A 17,977-nucleotide genomic window follows, 5' to 3' on the forward strand; every position below is an offset into this window, starting at 1 on the left:
CCATTGCTCTGCCTATCTTTCATTGATTTCAATCTAGGGTTTACATATAGCAACTACAGTTTTTTAAGGTCATTTGCCACATGTACATAACAGGATGAGGTGGCCGAGTGGTTAAGGCGATGGACTGCTAATCCATTGTGCTCTGCATGCATGGGTTCGAATCCCATCCTCATCGTGTAACAATTAAAATTCGGTGCTTTATTTTGGCACTGGAAGATTTTGACTTTCACAAACACTGGTAAAATTGCTGACTGCCACAGCGAGAGCACAGGACTTGGTATCTGAGTGGTGAAGGCGATGAACTGCATGTGTGGATTATAACACCAACCTCTTCACAAAACATTTGTTATTTCCTCTCTTACATGGCCCCACATGAATATAGAATCCCGTCGCAATCCTAGTGCGACTAATACGATTCAGGTATTGAAGAATAGCTTCACCAAGGGCAACCTCAATGGTGGGATTTGAACCGACAGCTCAAAACACTTAATCAAGCACTTGAGACCACTCGGCCTGACAAAACATTTGTTAAATGTCTCGATGGGATCGACACATGTCCTTGCCATTGCTCTGCATAACTTTCATTGATTTCAATCTAGGGTTTACATACAGCAACTACAGTCTTTTAAGGTCATTTGCAACTCCCAAAAAACAGGATAAGGTGGCCGAGTGGTTAAGGCGATGGACTGCTAATCCATTGTGCTCTGCATGCATGGGTTCGAATCCCATCCTCATCGTGTAACAATTAAAATTCGGTGCTTTATTTTGGCACTGGAAGATTTTGACTTTCACAAACACTGGTAAAATTGCTGACTGCCACAGCGAGAGCACAGGACTTGGTATCTGAGTGGTGAAGGCGATGAACTGCATGTGTGGATTATAACACCAACCTCTTCACAAAACATTTGTTATTTCCTCTCTTACATGGCCCCACATGAATATAGAATCCCGTCGCAATCCTAGTGCGACTAATACGATTCAGGTATTGAAGAATAGCTTCACCAAGGGCAACCTCAATGGTGGGATTTGAACCGACAGCTCAAAACACTTAATCAAGCACTTGAGACCACTCGGCCTGACGAAACATTTGTTAAATGTCTCGATGGGATCGACACATGTCCTTGCCATTGCTCTGCATAACTTTCATTGATTTCAATCTAGGGTTTACATACAGCAACTACAGTCTTTTAAGGTCATTTGCAACTCCCAAAAAACAGGATAAGGTGGCCGAGTGGTTAAGGCGATGGACTGCTAATCCATTGTGCTCAGGTATTGAAGAATAACTTCACCAAGGGCAACCTCAATAGTGGGATTTGAACCGACACCTCAACACACTTAATCAAGCACTGGAGACCACTCGGCCTGACAAAACATTTGTTAAATGTCTCGTTGGGATCGACACATGGCCTTGCCATTGCTCTGCCTAACTTTCATTGATTTCAATCTAGGGTTTACATTACAGCAACTACAGTTTTTTAAGGTCATTTGCCACATTTAAATAACAGGATGAGGTGGATGAGTGGTTAAGGCGATGGACTGCTTATCCATTGTGCTCTACATACAAACACTGGTAAAATTGCTGACTGCCACTGCGAGAGCACAGGACTTGGTATCTGAGTGGTGAAGGCGATGAACTGCATGTGTGGATTATAACACCAACCTCTTCACAAAACATTTTTTATTTCCTCTCTTACATGGCCCCACATGAATATAGAATCCCGTCGCAATCCTAGTGCGTCTAATACGATTCAGGTATTGAAGAATAACTTCACCAAGGGCAACCTCAATAGTGGGATTTGAACCGACACCTCAACACACTTAATCAAGCACTGGAGACCACTCGGCCTGACAAAACATTTGTTAAATGTCTCGTTGGGATCGACACATGGCCTTGCCATTGCTCTGCCTAACTTTCATTGATTTCAATCTAGGGTTTACATTACAGCAACTACAGTTTTTTAAGGTCATTTGCCACATTTAAATAACAGGATGAGGTGGATGAGTGGTTAAGGCGATGGACTGCTTATCCATTGTGCTCTACATGCATGGGTTAGAATCTCATCGTGTAACAATTAAAATTCGGTGCTTTATTTTGGCACTGGAAGATTTTGACTTTCACAAACACTGGTAAAATTGCTGACTGCCACAGCGAGAGCACAGGACTTGGTATCTGAGTGGTGAAGGCGATGAACTGCATGTGTGGATTATAACACCAACCTCTTCACAAAACATTTTTTATTTCCTCTCTTACATGGCCCCACATGAATATAGAATCCCGTCGCAATCCTAGTGCGTCTAATACGATTCAGGTATTGAAGAATAGCTTCACCAAGGGCAACCTCAATGGTGGGATTTGAACCGACAGCTCAAAACACTTAATCAAGCACTTGAGACCACTCGGCCTGACAAAACATTTGTTAAATGTCTCGATGGGATCGACACATGTCCTTGCCATTGCTCTGCATAACTTTCATTGATTTCAATCTAGGGTTTACATACAGCAACTACAGTCTTTTAAGGTCATTTGCAACTCCCAAAAAACAGGATGAGGTGGCCGAGTGGTTAAGGCGATGGACTGCTAATCCATTGTGCTCTGCATGCATGGGTTCGAATCCCATCCTCATCGTGTAACAATTAAAATTTGGTGCTTTATTTTGGCACTGGAAGATTTTGACTTTCACAAACACTGGTAAAATTGCTGACTGCCACAGCGATAGCACAGGACTTGGTATCTGAGTGGTGAAGGCGATGAACTGCATGTGTGGATTATAACACCAACCTCTTCACAAAACATTTGTTATTTCCTCTCTTACATGGCCCCACATGAATGTAGAGTCCCTGCACAATCCTAGTGCGACTAATACGATTCAGGTATTGAAGAATAGCTTCACCAAGGGCAACCTCAATGGTTGGATTTGAACCGACATCTCAACACACTTAATCAAGCACTTGAGACCACTCGGCCTGACAAAACATTTGTTAAATGTCTCGATGGGATCGACACATGTCCTTGCCATTGCTCTGCATAACTTTCATTGATTTCAATCTAGGGTTTACATACAGCAACTACAGTTTTTTAAGGTCATTTGCCACATGTACATAACAGGATGAGGTGGCCGAGTGGTTAAGGCGATGGACTGCTAATCCATTGTGCTCTGCATGCATGGGTTCGAATCCCATCCTCATCGTGTAACAATTAAAATTCGGTGCTTTATTTTGGCACTGGAAGATTTTGACTTTCACAAACACTGGTAAAATTGCTGACTGCCACAGCGAGAGCACAGGACTTGGTATCTGAGTGGTGAAGGCGATGAACTGCATGTGTGGATTATAACACCAACCTCTTCACAAAACATTTGTTATTTCCTCTCTTACATGGCCCCACATGAATATAGAATCCCGTCGCAATCCTAGTGCGACTAATACGATTCAGGTATTGAAGAATAGCTTCACCAAGGGCAACCTCAATGGTGGGATTTGAACCGACAGCTCAAAACACTTAATCAAGCACTTGAGACCACTCGGCCTGACAAAACATTTGTTAAATGTCTCGATGGGATCGACACATGTCCTTGCCATTGCTCTGCATAACTTTCATTGATTTCAATCTAGGGTTTACATACAGCAACTACAGTCTTTTAAGGTCATTTGCAACTCCCAAAAAACAGGATAAGGTGGCCGAGTGGTTAAGGCGATGGACTGCTAATCCATTGTGCTCAGGTATTGAAGAATAACTTCACCAAGTGCAACCTCAATAGTGGGATTGGAACCGACACCTCAACACACTTAATCAAGCACTGGAGACCACTCGGCCTGACAAAACATTTGTTAAATGTCTCGTTGGGATCGACACATGGCCTTGCCATTGCTCTGCCTAACTTTCATTGATTTCAATCTAGGGTTTACATTACAGCAACTACAGTTTTTTAAGGTCATTTGCCACATTTAAATAACAGGATGAGGTGGATGAGTGGTTAAGGCGATGGACTGCTTATCCATTGTGCTCTACATACAAACACTGGTAAAATTGCTGACTGCCACTGCGAGAGCACAGGACTTGGTATCTGAGTGGTGAAGGCGATGAACTGCATGTGTGGATTATAACACCAACCTCTTCACAAAACATTTTTTATTTCCTCTCTTACATGGCCCCACATGAATATAGAATCCCGTCGCAATCCTAGTGCGTCTAATACGATTCAGGTATTGAAGAATAACTTCACCAAGGGCAACCTCAATAGTGGGATTTGAACCGACACCTCAACACACTTAATCAAGCACTGGAGACCACTCGGCCTGACAAAACATTTGTTAAATGTCTCGTTGGGATCGACATATGGCCTTGCCATTGCTCTGCCTAACTTTCATTGATTTCAATCTAGGGTTTACATTACAGCAACTACAGTTTTTTAAGGTCATTTGCCACATTTAAATAACAGGATGAGGTGGATGAGTGGTTAAGGCGATGGACTGCTTATCCATTGTGCTCTACATGCATGGGTTAGAATCTCATCGTGTAACAATTAAAATTCGGTGCTTTATTTTGGCACTGGAAGATTTTGACTTTCACAAACACTGGTAAAATTGCTGACTGCCACAGCGAGAGCACAGGACTTGGTATCTGAGTGGTGAAGGCGATGAACTGCATGTGTGGATTATAACACCAACCTCTTCACAAAACATTTTTTATTTCCTCTCTTACATGGCCCCACATGAATATAGAATCCCGTCGCAATCCTAGTGCGTCTAATACGATTCAGGTATTGAAGAATAGCTTCACCAAGGGCAACCTCAATGGTGGGATTTGAACCGACAGCTCAAAACACTTAATCAAGCACTTGAGACCACTCGGCCTGACAAAACATTTGTTAAATGTCTCGATGGGATCGACACATGTCCTTGCCATTGCTCTGCATAACTTTCATTGATTTCAATCTAGGGTTTACATACAGCAACTACAGTCTTTTAAGGTCATTTGCAACTCCCAAAAAACAGGATGAGGTGGCCGAGTGGTTAAGGCGATGGACTGCTAATCCATTGTGCTCTGCATGCATGGGTTCGAATCCCATCCTCATCGTGTAACAATTAAAATTCGCTGCTTTATTTTGGCACTGGAAGATTTTGACTTTCACAAACACTGGTAAAATTGCTCACTGCCACAGCGATAGCACAGGACTTGGTATCTGAGTGGTGAAGGCGATGAACTGCATGTGTGGATTATAACACCAACCTCTTCACAAAACATTTTTTATTTCCTCTCTTACATGGCCCCACATGAATATAGAATCCCGTCGCAATCCTAGTGCGTCTAATACGATTCAGGTATTGAAGAATAACTTCACCAAGGGCAACCTCAATAGTGGGATTTGAACCGACACCTCAACACACTTAATCAAGCACTGGAGACCACTCGGCCTGACAAAACATTTGTTAAATGTCTCGTTGGGATCGACACATGGCCTTGCCATTGCTCTGCCTAACTTTCATTGATTTCAATCTAGGGTTTACATTACAGCAACTACAGTTTTTTAAGGTCATTTGCCACATTTAAATAACAGGATGAGGTGGATGAGTGGTTAAGGCGATGGACTGCTTATCCATTGTGCTCTACATGCATGGGTTAGAATCTCATCGTGTAACAATTAAAATTCGGTGCTTTATTTTGGCACTGGAAGATTTTGACTTTCACAAACACTGGTAAAATTGCTGACTGCCACAGCGAGAGCACAGGACTTGGTATCTGAGTGGTGAAGGCGATGAACTGCATGTGTGGATTATAACACCAACCTCTTCACAAAACATTTTTTATTTCCTCTCTTACATGGCCCCACATGAATATAGAATCCCGTCGCAATCCTAGTGCGTCTAATACGATTCAGGTATTGAAGAATAGCTTCACCAAGGGCAACCTCAATGGTGGGATTTGAACCGACAGCTCAAAACACTTAATCAAACACTTGAGACCACTCGGCCTGACAAAACATTTGTTAAATGTCTCATTGATTTCAATCTAGGGTTTACATACAGCAACTACAGTCTTTTAAGGTCATTTGCAACTTCTAAAAAACAGGATGAGGTGGCTGAGTGGTTAAGGCGATGGACTGCTAATCCATTGTGCTCTGCATGCATGGGTTCGAATCCCATCCTCATCGTGTAACAATTAAAATTCGGTGCTTTATTTTGGCACTGGAAGATTTTGACTTTCACAAACACTGGTAAAATTGCTGACTGCCACAGCGATAGCACAGGACTTGGTATCTGAGTGGTGAAGGCGATGAACTGCATGTGTGGATTATACCACCAACCTCTTCACAAAACATTTGTTATTTCCTCTCTTACATGGCCCCACATGAATGTAGAGTCCCTGCACAATCCTAGTGCGACTAATACGATTCAGGTATTGAAGAATAGCTTCACCAAGGGCAACCTCAATGATGGGATTTGAACCGACAGCTCAAAACACTTAATCAAGCACTTGAGACCACTCGGCCTGACAAAACATTTGTTAAATGTCTCGTTGGGATCGACACATGGCCTTGCCATTGCTCTGCCTAACTTTCATTGATTTCAATCTAGGGTTTACATATAGCAACTACAGTTTTTTAAGGTATTTTGCAACTCTCAAAACAAAGGATGAGGTGGCCGAGTAGTTAAGGCGATGGACTAATAATCCATTGTGCTCTGCATGCATGGGTTCGAATCCTATCCTCATCGTGTAGCAATTAAAATTCTGTGCTTTATTTTGGCACTGGAAGATTTTGACTTTCACAAACACTGGTAAAATTGCTGACTGCCACAGCGATAGCACAGGACTTGGTATCTGAGTGGTGAAGGCGATGAACTGCATGTGTGGATTATAACACCAACCTCTTCACACAACATTTGTTATTTCCTCTCTTACATGGCCCCACATGAAAATAGAATCCCTGCGCAATCCTAGAGCGACTAATAAGATTCAGGTATTGAAGAATAACTTCACCAAGGGCAACCTCAATAGTGGGATTTGAACCGACACCTCAACACACTTAATCAAGCACTGGAGACCACTCGGCCTGACAAAACATTTGTTAAATGTCTCGATGGGATAGACACATGGCCTTGCCATTGCTCTGCATAACTTTCATTGATTTCAATCTAGGGTTTACATACAGCAACTACAGTCTTTTAAGGTCATTTGCAACTTCTAAAAAACAGGATGAGGTGGCCGAGTGGTTAAGGCGATGGACTGCTAATCCATTGTGCTCTGCATGCATGGGTTCGAATCCCATCCTCATCGTGTAACAATTAAAATTCAGTGCTTTATTTTGGCACTGGAAGATTTTGACTTTCACAAACACTGGTAAAATTGCTGACTGCCACAGCGAGAGCACAGGACTTGGTATCTGAGTGGTGAAGGCGATGAACTGCATGTGTGGATTATAACACCAACCTCTTCACAAAACATTTTTTATTTCCTCTCTTACATGGCCCCACATGAATATAGAATCCCGTCGCAATCCTAGTGCGTCTAATACGATTCAGGTATTGAAGAATAGCTTCACCAAGGGCAACCTCAATGGTGGGATTTGAACCGACAGCTCAAAACACTTAATCAAGCACTTGAGACCACTCGGCCTGACAAAACATTTGTTAAATGTCTCATTGATTTCAATCTAGGGTTTACATACAGCAACTACAGTCTTTTAAGGTCATTTGCAACTTCTAAAAAACAGGATGAGGTGGCTGAGTGGTTAAGGCGATGGACTGCTAATCCATTGTGCTCTGCATGCATGGGTTCGAATCCCATCCTCATCGTGTAACAATTAAAATTCGGTGCTTTATTTTGGCACTGGAAGATTTTGACTTTCACAAACACTGGTAAAATTGCTGACTGCCACAGCGATAGCACAGGACTTGGTATCTGAGTGGTGAAGGCGATGAACTGCATGTGTGGATTATAACACCAACCTCTTCACAAAACATTTGTTATTTCCTCTCTTACATGGCCCCACATGAATGTAGAGTCCCTGCACAATCCTAGTGCGACTAATACGATTCAGGTATTGAAGAATAGCTTCACCAAGGGCAACCTCAATGGTGGGATTTGAACCGACAGCTCAAAACACTTAATCAAGCACTTGAGACCACTCGGCCTGACAAAACATTTGTTAAATGTCTCGTTGGGATCGACACATGGCCTTGCCATTGCTCTGCCTAACTTTCATTGATTTCAATCTAGGGTTTACATACAGCAACTACAGTCTTTTAAGGTCATTTGCAACTTCTAAAAAACAGGATGAGGTAGCCGAGTGGTTAAGGCGATGGACTGCTAATCCATTGTGCTCTGCATGCATGGGTTCGAATCCCATCCTCATCGTGTAACAATTAAAATTCAGTGCTTTATTTTGGCACTGGAAGATTTTGACTTTCACAAACACTGGTATAATTGCTGACTGCCACAGCGAGAGCACAGGACTTGGTATCTGAGTGGTGAAGGCGATGAACTGCATGTGTGGATTATAACACCAACCTCTTCACAAAACATTTGTTATTTCCTCTCTTACATGGCCCCACATGAATGTAGAGTCCCTGCACAATCCTAGTGCGACTAATACGATTCAGGTATTGAAGAATAGCTTCACCAAGGGCAACCTCAATGGTTGGATTTGAACCGACACCTCAACACCCTTAATCAAGCACTTGAGACCACTCGGCCTGACAAAACATTTGTTAAATGTCTCGTTGGGATCGACACATGGCCTTGCCATTGCTCTGCCTAACTTTCATTGATTTCAATCTAGGGTTTACATTACAGCAACTACAGTTTTTTAAGGTCATTTGCCACATGTAAATAACAGGATGAGGTGGATGAGTGGTTAAGGCAATGGACTGCTTATCCATTGTGCTCTACATGCATGGGTTAGAATCTCATCGTGTAACAATTAAAATTCGGTGCTTTATTTTGGCACTGGAAGATTTTGACTTTCACAAACACTGGTAAAATTGCTGACTGCCACAGCGAGAGCACAGGACTTGGTATCTGAGTGGTGAAGGCGATGAACTGCATGTGTGGATTATAACACCAACCTCTTCACAAAACATTTGTTATTTCCTCTCTTACATGGCCCCACATGAATATAGAATCCCGTCGCAATCCTAGTGCGACTAATACGATTCAGGTATTGAAGAATAGCTTCACCAAGGGCAACCTCAATGGTGGGATTTGAACCGACAGCTCAAAACACTTAATCAAGCACTTGAGACCACTCGGCCTGACAAAACATTTGTTAAATGTCTCGATGGGATCGACACATGTCCTTGCCATTGCTCTGCATAACTTTCATTGATTTCAATCTAGTGTTTACATACAGCAACTACAGTCTTTTAAGGTCATTTGCAACTCCCAAAAAACAGGATGAGGTGGCCGAGTGGTTAAGGCGATGGACTGCTAATCCATTGTGCTCTGCATGCATGGGTTCGAATCCCATCTTCATCGTGTAACAATTAAAACTCTGTGCTTTATTTTGGCACTGGAAGATTTTGACTTTCACAAACACTGGTAAAATTGCTGACTGCCACAGCGATAGCACAGGACTTGGTATCTGAGTGGTGAAGGCGATGAACTGCATGTGTGGATTATAACACCAACCTCTTCACAAAACATTTGTTATTTCCTCTCTTACATGGCCCCACATGAATGTAGAGTCCCTGCACAATCCTAGTGCGACTAATACGATTCAGGTATTGAAGAATAGCTTCACCAAGGGCAACCTCAATGGTTGGATTTGAACCGACAGCTCAACACACTTAATCAAGCACTTGAGACCACTCGGCCTGACAAAACATTTGTTAAATGTCTCGATGGGATCAACACATGGCCTTGCCATTGCTCTGCCTAACTTTCATTGATTTCAATCTAGGGTTTACATTACAGCAACTACAGTTTTTTAAGGTCATTTGCCACATTTAAATAACAGGATGAGGTGGATGAGTGGTTAAGGCGATGGACTGCTTATCCATTGTGCTCTACATACAAACACTGGTAAAATTGCTGACTGCCACTGCGAGAGCACAGGACTTGGTATCTGAGTGGTGAAGGCGATGAACTGCATGTGAGGATTATAACACCAACCTCTTCACAAAACATTTTTTATTTCCTCTCTTACATGGCCCCACATGAATATAGAATCCCGTCGCAATCCTAGTGCGTCTAATACGATTCAGGTATTGAAGAATAACTTCACCAAGGGCAACCTCAATAGTGGGATTTGAACCGACACCTCAACACACTTAATCAAGCACTGGAGACCACTCGGCCTGACAAAACATTTGTTAAATGTCTCGTTGGGATCGACACATGGCCTTGCCATTGCTCTGCCTAACTTTCATTGATTTCAATCTAGGGTTTACATTACAGCAACTACAGTTTTTTAAGGTCATTTGCCACATTTAAATAACAGGATGAGGTGGATGAGTGGTTAAGGCGATGGACTGCTTATCCATTGTGCTCTACATGCATGGGTTAGAATCTCATCGTGTAACAATTAAAATTCGGTGCTTTATTTTGGCACTGGAAGATTTTGACTTTCACAAACACTGGTAAAATTGCTGACTGCCACAGCGAGAGCACAGGACTTGGTATCTGAGTGGTGAAGGCGATGAACTGCATGTGTGGATTATAACACCAACCTCTTCACAAAACATTTTTTATTTCCTCTCTTACATGGCCCCACATGAATATAGAATCCCGTCGCAATCCTAGTGCGTCTAATACGATTCAGGTATTGAAGAATAGCTTCACCAAGGGCAACCTCAATGGTGGGATTTGAACCGACAGCTCAAAACACTTAATCAAGCACTTGAGACCACTCGGCCTGACAAAACATTTGTTAAATGTCTCGATGGGATCGACACATGTCCTTGCCATTGCTCTGCATAACTTTCATTGATTTCAATCTAGGGTTTACATAAAGCAACTACAGTCTTTTAAGGTCATTTGCAACTCCCAAAAAACAGGATGAGGTGGCCGAGTGGTTAAGGCGATGGACTGCTAATCCATTGTGCTCTGCATGCATGGGTTCAAATCCCATCCTCATCGTGTAACAATTAAAATTTGGTGCTTTATTTTGGCACTGGAAGATTTTGACTTTCACAAACACTGGTAAAATTGCTGACTGCCACAGCGATAGCGCAGGACTTGGTATCTGAGTGGTGAAGGCGATGAACTGCATGTGTGGATTATAACACCAACCTCTTCACAAAACATTTATTTCCTCTCTTACATGGCCCCACATGAATGTAGAGTCCCTGCACAATCCTAGTGCGACTAATACGATTCAGGTATTGAAGAATAGCTTCACCAAGGGCAACCTCAATGGTTGGATTTGAACCGACATCTCAACACACTTAATCAAGCACTTGAGACCACTCGGCCTGACAAAACATTTGTTAAATGTCTCGATGGGATCGACACATGTCCTTGCCATTGCTCTGCATAACTTTCATTGATTTCAATCTAGGGTTTACATACAGCAACTACAGTCTTTTAAGGTCATTTGCAACTTCTAAAAAACAGGATGAGGTGGCCGAGTGGTTAAGGCGATGGACTGCTAATCCATTGTGCTCTGCATGCATGGGTTCGAATCCCATCCTCATCGTGTAACAATTAAAATTCGGTGCTTTATTTTGGCACTGGAAGATTTTGACTTTCACAAACACTGGTAAAATTGCTGACTGCCACAGCGATAGCACAGGACTTGGTATCTGAGTGGTGAAGGCGATGAACTGCATGTGTGGATTATAACACCAACCTCTTCACAAAACATTTGTTATTTCCTCTCTTACATGGCCCCACATGAATGTAGAGTCCCTGCACAATCCTAGTGCGACTAATACGATTCAGGTATTGAAGAATAGCTTCACCAAGGGCAACCTCAATGGTGGGATTTGAACCGACAGCTCAAAACACTTAATCAAGCACTTGAGACCACTCGGCCTGACAAAACATTTGTTAAATGTCTCGTTGGGATCGACACATGGCCTTGCCATTGCTCTGCCTAACTTTCATTGATTTCAATCTAGGGTTTACATATAGCAACTACAGTTTTTTAAGGTATTTTGCAACTCTCAAAACAAAGGATGAGGTGGCCGAGTAGTTAAGGCGATGGACTAATAATCCATTGTGCTCTGCATGCATGGGTTCGAATCCTATCCTCATCGTGTAGCAATTAAAATTCTGTGCTTTATTTTGGCACTGGAAGATTTTGACTTTCACAAACACTGGTAAAATTGCTGACTGCCACAGCGATAGCACAGGACTTGGTATCTGAGTGGTGAAGGCGATGAACTGCATTTGTGGATTATAACACCAACCTCTTCACACAACATTTGTTATTTCCTCTCTTACATGGCCCCACATGAAAATAGAATCCCTGCGCAATCCTAGAGCGACTAATAAGATTCAGGTATTGAAGAATAACTTCACCAAGGGCAACCTCAATAGTGGGATTTGAACCGACACCTCAACACACGTAATCAAGCACTGGAGACCACTCGGCTTGACAAAACATTTGTTAAATGTCTCGTTGGGATCGACACATGGCCCTGCCATTGATCTGCCTATCTTTCATTGATTTCAATCTAGGGTTTACATATAGCAACTACAGTTTTTTAAGGTCATTTGCCACATGTAAATAACAGGATGAGGTGGCTGAGTGGTTAAGGCGATGGACTGCTAATCCATTGTGCTCTGCATGCATGGGTTCGAATCCCATCCTCATCGTGTAACAATTAAAATTCAGTGCTTTATTTTGGCACTGGAAGATTTTGACTTTCACAAACACTGGTAAAATTGCTGACTGCCACAGCAAGAGCACAGGACTTGGTATCTGAGTGGTGAAGGCGATGAACTGCATGTGTGGATTATAACACCAACCTCTTCACAAAACATTTGTTATTTCCTCTCTTACATGGCCCCACATGAATATAGAATCCCGTCGCAATCCTAGTGCGACTAATACGATTCAGGTATTGAAGAATAGCTTCACCAAGGGCAACCTCAATGGTTGGATCTGAACCGACAGCTCAAAACACTTAATCAAGCACTTGAGACCACTCGGCCTGACAAAACATTTGTTAAATGTCTCGATGGGATCGACACATGTCCTTGCCATTGCTCTGCATAACTTTCATTGATTTCAATCTAGGGTTTACATACAGCAACTACAGTCTTTTAAGGTCATTTGCAACTCCCAAAAAACAGGATGAGGTGGCCGAGTGGTTAAGGCGATGGTCTGCTAATCCATTGTGCTCTGCATGCATGGGTTCGAATCCTATCCTCATCGTGTAACAATTAAAATTCTGTGCTTTATTTTGGCACTGGAAGATTTTGACTTTCACAAACACTGGTAAAATTGCTGACTGCCACAGCGATAGCACAGGACTTGGTATCTGAGTGGTGAAGGCGATGAACTGCATGTGTGGATTATAACACCAACCTCTTCACACAACATCTGTTATTTCCTCTCTTACATGGCCCCACATGAAAATAGAATCCCTGCGCAATCCTAGAGCGACTAATAAGATTCAGGTATTGAAGAATAACTTCACCAAGGGCAACCTCAATAGTGGGATTTGAACCGACACCTCAACACACTTAATCAAGCACTGGAGACCACTCGGCCTGACAAAACATTTGTTAAATGTCTCGATGGGATAGACACATGGCCTTGCCATTGCTCTGCATAACTTTCATTGATTTCAATCTAGGGTTTACATACAGCAACTACAGTCTTTTAAGGTCATTTGCAACTTCTAAAAAATAGGATGAGGTGGCCGAGTGGTTAAGGCGATGGACTGCTAATCCATTGTGCTCTGCATGCATGGGTTCGAATCCCATCCTCATCGTGTAACAATTAAAATTCTGTGCTTTATTTTGGCACTGGAAGATTTTGACTTTCACAAACACTGGTAAAATTGCTGACTGCCACAGCGATAGCACAGGACTTGGTATCTGAGTGGTGAAGGCGATGAACTGCATGTGTGGATTATAACACCAACCTCTTCACAAAACATTTGTTATTTCCTCTCTTACATGGCCCCACATGAATGTAGAGTCCCTGCACAATCCTAGTGCGACTAATACGATTCAGGTATTGAAGAATAGCTTCACCAAGGGCAACCTCAATGGTTGGATTTGAACCGACACCTCAACACACTTAATCAAGCACTTGAGACCACTCGGCCTGACAAAACATTTGTTAAATGTCTCGTTGGGATCGACACATGGCCTTGCCATTGCTCTGCCTAACTTTCATTGATTTCAATCTAGGGTTTACATTACAGCAACTACAGTTTTTTAAGGTCATTTGCCACATGTAAATAACAGGATGAGGTGGATGAGTGGTTAAGGCGATGGACTGCTTATCCATTGTGCTCTACATGCATGGGTTAGAATCTCATCGTGTAACAATTAAAATTCGGTGCTTTATTTTGGCACTGGAAGATTTTGACTTTCACAAACACTGGTAAAATTGCTGACTGCCACAGCGAGAGCACAGGACTTGGTATCTGAGTGGTGAAGGCGATGAACTGCATGTGTGGATTATAACACCAACCTCTTCACAAAACATTTGTTATTTCCTCTCTTACATGGCCCCACATGAAAATAGAATCCCGTCGCAATCCTAGTGCGACTAATACGATTCAGGTATTGAAGAATAGCTTCACCAAGGGCAACCTCAATAGTGGGATTTGAACCGACACCTCAACACACTTAATCAAGCACTGGAGACCACTCGGCCTGACAAAACATTTGTTAAATGTCTCGATGGGATAGACACATGGCCTTGCCATTGCTCTGCATAACTTTCATTGATTTCAATCTAGGGTTTACATACAGCAACTACAGTCTTTTAAGGTCATTTGCAACTTCTATAAAACAGGATGAGGTGGCCGAGTGGTTAAGGCGATGGACTGCTAATCCATTGTGCTCTGCATGCATGGGTTCGAATCCCATCCTCATCGTGTAACAATTAAAATTCAGTGCTTTATTTTGGCACTGGAAGATTTTGACTTTCACAAACACTGGTAAAATTGCTGACTGCCACAGCGAGAGCACAGGACTTGGTATCTGAGTGGTGAAGGCGATGAACTGCATGTGTGGATTATAACACCAACCTCTTCACAAAACATTTGTTATTTCCTCTCTTACATGGCCCCACATGAATATAGAATCCCGTCGCAATCCTAGTGCGACTAATACGATTCAGGTATTGAAGAATAGCTTCACCAAGGGCAACCTCAATGGTGGGATTTGAACCGACAGCTCAAAACACTTAATCAAGCACTTGAGACCACTCGGCCTGACAAAACAGTTGTTAAATGTCTCGATGGGATCGACACATGTCCTTGCCATTGCTCTGCATAACTTTCATTGATTTCAATCTAGGGTTTACATACAGCAACTACAGTCTTTTAAGGTCATTTGCAACTCCCAAAAAACAGGATGAGGTGGCCGAGTGGTTAAGGCGATGGACTGCTAATCCATTGTGCTCTGCATGCATGGGTTCGAATCCCATCCTCATCGTGTAACAATTAAAATTCGGTGCTTTATTTTGGCACTGGAAGATTTTGACTTTCACAAACACTGGTAAAATTGCTGACTGCCACAGTGAGAGCACAGGACTTGGTATCTGAGTGGTGAAGGCGATGAACTGCATGTGTGCATTATAACACCAACCTCTTCACAAAACATTTGTTATTTCCTCTCTTACATGGCCCCACATGAATGTAGAGTCCCTGCACAATCCTAGTGTGACTAATACGATTCAGGTATTGAAGAATAGCTTCACCAAGGGCAACATCAATGGTTGGATTTGAACCGACACCTCAACACACTTAATCAAGCACTTGAGACCACTCGGCCTGACAAAACATTTGTTAAATGTTTCGATGGGATCAACACATGGCCTTGCCATTGCTCTGCCTAACTTTCATTGATTTCAATCTAGGGTTTACAGAGAGCAACTACAGTTTTTTAAGGTCATTTTCCACTTCTAAAATACAGGATGGGGTGGCCGAGTGGTTAAGGCGATGGACTGCTTATCCATTGTGCTCTACATGCATGGGTTAGAATCTCATCGTGTAACAATTAAAATGATGTGCTTTATTTTGGCACTGGAAGATTTTGACTTTCACAAACACTGGTAAAATTGCTGACTGCCACAGCGAGAGCACAGGACTTGGTATCTGAGTGGTAAAGGCGATGAACTGCATGTGTGGATTATAATGCCAACCTCTTCACAAAACATTTGTTATTTCATCTCTTACATGGCCCCACATGAATATAGAATCCCTGCGCAATTCTAGTGCGACTAATAAGATTCAGGTATTGAAGAATAGCTTCACCAAGGGCAAACTCAATGGTGGGATTTGACTGCTAATCCATTGTGCTCTGCATGCATGGGTTAGATTCTCATCGTGTAACAATTAAAATGTGGTGCTTTATTTTGGCAATGGAAGATTTTGACTTTCACAAACACTGGTAAAATTGCTGACTGCCACAGCGAGAGCACAGGACTTGGTATCTGAGTGGTGAAGGCGATGAACTGCATGTGTGGATTATAACACCAACCTCTTCACAAAACATTTGTTATTTCCTCTCTTACATGGCCCCACATGAATGTAGAGTCCCTGCACAATCCTAGTGCGACTAATACGATTCAGGTATTGAAGAATAGCTTCACCAAGGGCAACCTCAATGGTTGGATTTGAACCGACACCTCAACACACTTAATCAAGCACTTGAGACCACTCGGCCTGACAAAACATTTGTTAAATGTCTCGTTGGGATCGACACATGGCCTTGCCATTGCTCTGCCTAACTTTCATTGATTTCAATCTAGGGTTTACATTACAGCAACTACAGTTTTTTAAGGTCATTTGCCACATGTAAATAACAGGATGAGGTGGATGAGTGGTTAAGGCGATGGACTGCTTATCCATTGTGCTCTACATGCATGGGTTAGAATCTCATCGTGTAACAATTAAAATTCGGTGCTTTATTTTGGCACTGGAAGATTTTGACTTTCACAAACACTGGTAAAATTGCTGACTGCCACAGCGAGAGCACAGGACTTGGTATCTGAGTGGTGAAGGCGATGAACTGCATGTGTGGATTATAACACCAACCTCTTCACAAAACATTTGTTATTTCCTCTCTTACATGGCCCCACATGAAAATAGAATCCCTGCGCAATCCTAGAGCGACTAATAAGATTCAGGTATTGAAGAATAACTTCACCAAGGGCAACCTCAATAGTGGGATTTGAACCGACACCTCAACACACTTAATCAAGCACTGGAGTCCACTCGGCCTGACAAAACATTTGTTAAATGTCTCGATGGGATCGACACATGACCTTGCCATTGCTCTGCATAACTTTCATTGATTTCAATCTAGGGTTTACATACAGCAACTACAGTCTTTTAAGGTCATTTGCACCTTCCAAAAAACAGGATGAGGTGGCCGAGTGGTTAAGGCGATGGACTGCTAATCCATTGTGCTCTGCATGCATGGGTTCGAATCCCATCCTCATCGTGTAACAATTAAAATGATGTGCTTTATTTTGGCACTGGAAGATTTTGACTTTCACAAACACTGGTAAAATTGCTGACTGCCACAGCGAGAGCACAGGACTTGGTATCTGAGTGGTAAAGGCGATGAACTGCATGTGTGGATTATAATGCCAACCTCTTCACAAAACATTTGTTATTTCATCTCTTACATGGCCCCACATGAATATAGAATCCCTGCGCAATTCTAGTGCGACTAATAAGATTCAGGTATTGAAGAATAGCTTCACCAAGGGCAACCTCAATGGTGGGATTTGACTGCTAATCCATTGTGCTCTGCATGCATGGGTTAGATTCTCATCGTGTAACAATTAAAATGCGGTGCTTTATTTTGGCAATGGAAGATTTTGACTTTCACAAACAC

General features: G+C 42.5%; 20 non-coding genes across 20 annotated transcripts; all 20 read left to right on the forward strand.

Moving 5' to 3' along the window:
- Positions 1–93: 93 nt before the first annotated feature.
- On the forward strand, positions 94–175 carry trnas-gcu. The gene has a single exon. It is a non-coding gene; the product is annotated as a tRNA-Ser (tRNA).
- Positions 176–655: 480 nt separating this feature from the next.
- trnas-gcu lies at positions 656–737 on the forward strand. Its single transcript has one exon. It is a non-coding gene; the product is annotated as a tRNA-Ser (tRNA).
- Positions 738–2,544: 1,807 nt separating this feature from the next.
- trnas-gcu lies at positions 2,545–2,626 on the forward strand. Its single transcript has one exon. It is a non-coding gene; the product is annotated as a tRNA-Ser (tRNA).
- A 480-nt stretch (positions 2,627–3,106) lies between these two features.
- On the forward strand, positions 3,107–3,188 carry trnas-gcu. The gene has a single exon. It is a non-coding gene; the product is annotated as a tRNA-Ser (tRNA).
- A 1,807-nt stretch (positions 3,189–4,995) lies between these two features.
- trnas-gcu lies at positions 4,996–5,077 on the forward strand. Its single transcript has one exon. It is a non-coding gene; the product is annotated as a tRNA-Ser (tRNA).
- A 993-nt stretch (positions 5,078–6,070) lies between these two features.
- Positions 6,071–6,152, forward strand: trnas-gcu. The gene has a single exon. It is a non-coding gene; the product is annotated as a tRNA-Ser (tRNA).
- Positions 6,153–6,632: 480 nt separating this feature from the next.
- Positions 6,633–6,714, forward strand: trnai-aau. The gene has a single exon. It is a non-coding gene; the product is annotated as a tRNA-Ile (tRNA).
- Positions 6,715–7,194: 480 nt separating this feature from the next.
- trnas-gcu lies at positions 7,195–7,276 on the forward strand. The gene has a single exon. It is a non-coding gene; the product is annotated as a tRNA-Ser (tRNA).
- Positions 7,277–7,712: 436 nt separating this feature from the next.
- trnas-gcu lies at positions 7,713–7,794 on the forward strand. The gene has a single exon. It is a non-coding gene; the product is annotated as a tRNA-Ser (tRNA).
- A 480-nt stretch (positions 7,795–8,274) lies between these two features.
- Positions 8,275–8,356, forward strand: trnas-gcu. Its single transcript has one exon. It is a non-coding gene; the product is annotated as a tRNA-Ser (tRNA).
- A 1,037-nt stretch (positions 8,357–9,393) lies between these two features.
- Positions 9,394–9,475, forward strand: trnas-gcu. Its single transcript has one exon. It is a non-coding gene; the product is annotated as a tRNA-Ser (tRNA).
- Positions 9,476–10,995: 1,520 nt separating this feature from the next.
- On the forward strand, positions 10,996–11,077 carry trnas-gcu. Its single transcript has one exon. It is a non-coding gene; the product is annotated as a tRNA-Ser (tRNA).
- A 477-nt stretch (positions 11,078–11,554) lies between these two features.
- Positions 11,555–11,636, forward strand: trnas-gcu. Its single transcript has one exon. It is a non-coding gene; the product is annotated as a tRNA-Ser (tRNA).
- Positions 11,637–12,116: 480 nt separating this feature from the next.
- Positions 12,117–12,198, forward strand: trnai-aau. Its single transcript has one exon. It is a non-coding gene; the product is annotated as a tRNA-Ile (tRNA).
- Positions 12,199–12,678: 480 nt separating this feature from the next.
- Positions 12,679–12,760, forward strand: trnas-gcu. The gene has a single exon. It is a non-coding gene; the product is annotated as a tRNA-Ser (tRNA).
- Positions 12,761–13,240: 480 nt separating this feature from the next.
- trnas-gcu lies at positions 13,241–13,322 on the forward strand. The gene has a single exon. It is a non-coding gene; the product is annotated as a tRNA-Ser (tRNA).
- Positions 13,323–13,802: 480 nt separating this feature from the next.
- Positions 13,803–13,884, forward strand: trnas-gcu. Its single transcript has one exon. It is a non-coding gene; the product is annotated as a tRNA-Ser (tRNA).
- A 1,037-nt stretch (positions 13,885–14,921) lies between these two features.
- On the forward strand, positions 14,922–15,003 carry trnas-gcu. Its single transcript has one exon. It is a non-coding gene; the product is annotated as a tRNA-Ser (tRNA).
- Positions 15,004–15,483: 480 nt separating this feature from the next.
- Positions 15,484–15,565, forward strand: trnas-gcu. Its single transcript has one exon. It is a non-coding gene; the product is annotated as a tRNA-Ser (tRNA).
- Positions 15,566–17,496: 1,931 nt separating this feature from the next.
- Positions 17,497–17,578, forward strand: trnas-gcu. Its single transcript has one exon. It is a non-coding gene; the product is annotated as a tRNA-Ser (tRNA).
- Positions 17,579–17,977: the final 399 nt, after the last annotated feature.

The sequence above is a fragment of the Oncorhynchus mykiss genome, chromosome 15, assembly GCF_013265735.2.
Source record: "Oncorhynchus mykiss isolate Arlee chromosome 15, USDA_OmykA_1.1, whole genome shotgun sequence".
NCBI lineage: Eukaryota > Metazoa > Chordata > Actinopteri > Salmoniformes > Salmonidae > Oncorhynchus > Oncorhynchus mykiss.